We start from the raw sequence: 4,925 nt of genomic DNA, 5'->3' as shown, positions 1-4,925 counted from the left end.
ACCTTTTCCCCTCTCCGTGGTCGAAGCAGGGGCGCTGATCGGAGCCAACCTAACACCACTACGAAGTGGCGAGAGAAGTCGGAGCAGCTTTTACCCGAGATGGTCGGGATCAAATCCACAGGGAGCGAGAAGTGGGAATTGGATTCCTATCTAAACTAGAGATGCGTAGTGCTCTTAATTACTCTTCCAATCATATTTTGGTTGGATATTACTTATAATATTTAAGCTAATAATAAGCTAAATTAAACTACGAATGATCACTTATGGGGGTTTTCTAATTAGTTAAAAAGGCACTAGGGAAGTGACATTCTCCTAGGTGAATACTTGACGGGATATAAAGCCTAAGGCAAAGACGTTATGTTGGGGATTGTGATATAGCCAATGCATGAAATTACTCACTCTATACCTCTCGGTAGCTTGAGTGACTTTGCCCTAATTGGCTTTCTCAAGACCAATTGGGTGTCAAAATTGTGCAAGCAATATAGGCTCAAGTCGGGTATTACTATCTCTAGGTTTAACCCTTTAATTGGGGCTATCAATCTCTTGATTACACCCAAATTCCTTGTTGGACTGATTTTCCTAAACTCAAGCTCTCTTTCTCAAGAAGAGCCCAAGTCAAATAGGCACAAATTAGTATTTGCAACCACTAATTCAACATGGAAAATACAAAATCAGTCCAAATATCAACTACCCATAAACATCTAATCCTTAAATCAAAAGACCCATCAAATACTCACACTAAGGTTGAGCCACAAACCTAGCTAATGGGTCTAGCTACTCATAATAATGAAAGAAAACAGAGAAATAGATGAAGAATAACTCATAAGATTTAATTACAAGCTAATAATTGAAGATTCAATGATAAACCCACTATAAAATTACTCAAAATAGTCAAAAACCACCGTTCACGTGCTCAACTGAAAGTTAGATTACATAAAAAATGACCTAAAAATGGGAAAAGAAAGTATATATATATATACTAAGCTAATTTTTCTGGACAAAAATACCCCTGCGAAGGTACCGCGGACCACAAGAAATGGAGTGCGGCAACGGTGAGGCTTTTTGGCTTCAAGTCTCTGCTCTCTGAACTTGGCCACCATGGGCCGCATAAAATGCACTGCGGCCGCGGTGGCTTCAACTGCGGTCCGCACAAAAAGGACCGCAGACCGCATTGGCATTAGTCTCCAAACTCCCAACTCTCTGAACCCCCATCTTTTCCGACCGCACAAACTCGATTGCGGCCGCGGTGAGGCCACTGCGGTCCGCACAAAATGGTTTGCTGCCGTAGTGCTTGAGTTTCCAAAATATGCACCTCTATGAATCTCCTCACTCGGACCGCATTAGATGGAATGCGGCCGCAGTGGTTCTGTTGCACTGTGCTTAGACTTGTTCTTGGTACTTGTACATGTTTCGCTTCTTTTTGAGCTGGTTTTGACTAATTGTCACCTTTTTTACCAAACCCTACAAACAAGTACAACATGTAAGCCTTTGAGACTATTTTGTATACATTTTTAATCAAAACTCAAGTAAGAAGGAGTGTAAAATGAACTATAATCCCTAGTATCAACTCCCCCAAACTTAAGCTTTTGCTTGTTCTCAAGCAACCAAAATAAGACTCACCTCCTTAAGAGTAAATTCAAGAAAATTCAGTTGACCTAAAGTGACCTCATCTAGCATCAACTGGGACTAACAATTGCCCTCAATTCAAATGAATCATTAACTACATTCGACCTTCTAAACACGATGGATTTAGTGCGACACAAGAGCATCGAGAGTTGACTCAACCCATCAAAGAAACTCTTTCTACTACTTTGGTCATTGTGGAACCCAAACTCATACTCCTCAACTCTTCCTAAGCAAACCTCACTTTTAGATTGTAGCACTCAGAAGGAGGATAGTGGAAACACACTCATCTCTCTCAAAAAAAGGTCACAAGTCCGGCTCTAAGTACCATAAGCTTGCCCCTTATGTGGATCAACACTAATGTAAGCTTCATTCAACTCAAGATCATATAAGGTTTTGTGGAGATACAGTGAAGGCTTTTGGTTCAGGGTATGAAATATTTGGTCTTGGTATGTTCCATCATCCCTTAAGCACTTCATTTGCTTCATTTTGGCATACATTCTATTGACTTTTTGAGTCATTAACTTCTTTCTGAGGGGTTAGAGAGACACACTGTCACTCTTTCTTGTTCATTTCAAACCTTTTTCTCTTTTCTCAACTTTCCACACCTTTAATCCTTTTACTTTTATTGAGTCCCTTCATTTTTTATATTGATCATTCTTTTTGTCTTTTTGATTTTCTTTCTTTTTCATTGCCTTTCCTTTTCTTCATTTTGTACCTTTTACCTCTTTGTTACATTCCTCGTCTCTATCCCAAATTTATGCTTTTGCCTTGTGCTAAGGAAAGATCGGGTAACAAGAAAGGCTATTTTTAGAACGGGTAAAGGCTTGTATCGTGGTTTTTGAAAGAAAAAGGTCTATGGCTCAAAAGGGTTGACTAGGGATATTAACATTGGTAGGCTATGGAAGTTTTCAAGATATCATTCGGATCAAGGAGAGCCTATAATCACATCTCAAGTCAAACTACGCTTAGAATTTTGCCTAGACAAACATTCACGGCAAGTTCTAGACTAATGGCTCGGGACTTGGACTTGCAATTCAAATTCTCACCACACAAGCTATAGGATTGCTAAAGATACCGAGTCGAGAGACCACAACAACTTTAGCTAAGATTTGAGCAACACAATGGTCCCGGAAAATCACTTGATGATTATCGGCCAACATAAGAGTCTCAAGGTCACAACTTTCACCATCTTATACATAACAATTTGTTTTTAACCATAGGATTAAAGGCAAATGTGTTAGGCCCAAGTGAAGCTTTGCTTGAGGCACCATTACTCACTAGCTACTATTTACACAAAAAGAACAAAAAAATAGACTCAAACCCTTAAGAAGATTGTCATGCCATCCATCATTGGGAAGAGTCACCCGGTTCACATAATTTCACCTTTGGAAAGAACCGTAGCATTAAGAAAATCAAAGGCTTATTGAACGCAAAACTCAAAATAAGAAGCTATCAAAATGAAATAAGAAGTTATGAAAGAGAAAATGCGGAAAGTAGAATGAATATGTACAAAAGGGGATTTAGATGAATATACATAAATGGGAATGAATATATACATCAGAAAATAACTTTATATATAGACCAAAGTTGCAAAGTACAAAAAGTAAACTAGAATGGTAAAATTATGTACATACCAAAAGTAAAAAGAAAGCATAATAAAAGAAAATAGTGTCATATATACAACCCAATTCATCCAAATAGGGCTACCCCTCAAATGAGAGCTAGCATTGTCCTTCAATGCTAAATAACGAAAAATAGCTCAAAGTAAAAGATAGAGAGTAAAAAGAAACTCTCTATTAACCTTTCGTCTGCATAGGATCATGAGTCTGGGTCCCTAGGTCCTTGGACTACTCGGGAACCTATGACCGGCTCCCTATAACCTGTGTCTTCACTGGGACCTGGGTCTATACTGGGTCTTGGGCCTGCACTGGAGCCTGAGGCTGGCTAGAAGAACATCCTTGCGGCTCCTCTAACTCTATCACAACATCATCAGCACGGGGAATCACCCTCTTCCTCTTGGCTGGTCTCTCTGTCTCCTGCTCCGGCTCAGGATGGGTTGCTGGAGCCGGGTCATGCAATAAAAGGTCCAAAGGCAAGTGATCAACGTTCAATTTCTCCACCTCCACCCTCAGCTCTTTCACCGACTCCTTAGATGCCCGAGTCTTTCTCAATTTCTTTGTTTCTTTGGTTAACTCCTTCAATGCTTTTCCATGTGAACCCACAACGTCCAATATTAATTGCTCGTTCTCCATGAGCTTCTTCTGGTTCTCCAAAAGCTCTTTGAGAGTGTCCTCCACTAACTGTGGGACCTGTGGCTGAGGAGGTACAGACTGGGATACCACCAAAGTAGAAAGTACAGACAGCTTAGAAGTGGCTGCCTGCATCCAATTGTTGATACTGGCAAGGGTCTGGCTCAAGCGGTAGGTAGTCAGAGGATATGCTGCAGATGATGGGATATCTAGAACTGTAGAAGTGGATGATCCTGGGGTCATGTTTGGGGTGGCTGAAGGAGGCTGAGTAGGAGCCACTACTACTGCTGGCTCTTCATATTGGCCAGTAGAAGTAGTGGCTTTGCCTTTAGGGTCCTTGGGGTAGTCAGGACCCTTGGTGTTGTATCAGGAGAAAGGTGTCTTGGGTTTCACTTTCACATCAAATCTTCTCTTCTCCACATCTTGATCCTCAAAATACATGGTCAGGAAATTTAGGAAGGGGTAGGATCTATCACCTTCATTCACCACCCGTGTAATCACCCTGGACATCACATTCTTGATGTTGATCAGGTACCCCGCCATGATAGATGCCACCAATATAGCTCGGGAGATAGGAAGAGAGTTGTTGTGAGTGGTGGGGTCTATCCTGCTACAAACAAATGTCTCCCACCCTTTTGATTCGAAGTTCAGGGCTCTCCTCAGAATTTTTACTCCCGTAGTCCCGTTGTCAACCAAGCTGGGGTGGTACCTAGGATTTCCAAGTACTCAGCTAACCATGGATGGACATCCTCCCCCAAAGTGACCTTCTCTAAGTACAACGTCTCATCCTCCTCCGGAAAGTTCAGGTAGTCATTGATCGTTTTTCCATCAAACTTTACATTCAAATTTTGCACCTTGGTCACTGTAGTGCCCCTTTTGATACGGGCAACATTCGTGTAAAACTCCTTCACCAAGTGCTCATTTGCATTCTCAACGTGGCCTATGAAATAGTCCCAGCCTGCTCTCTCTCTGAACTGCCTCAGCATATTGAGGTTGTGAGGCAAAAGGTCCTTTGTAATGAATTTCTACTCAGGTATCTGTCACACATCC

Source organism: Nicotiana sylvestris, chromosome 5 (genome assembly GCF_000393655.2).
Source record: "Nicotiana sylvestris chromosome 5, ASM39365v2, whole genome shotgun sequence".
NCBI classification, from domain to species: Eukaryota; Viridiplantae; Streptophyta; class Magnoliopsida; order Solanales; family Solanaceae; genus Nicotiana; species Nicotiana sylvestris.
This window is presented reverse-complemented; position numbering follows the sequence as displayed.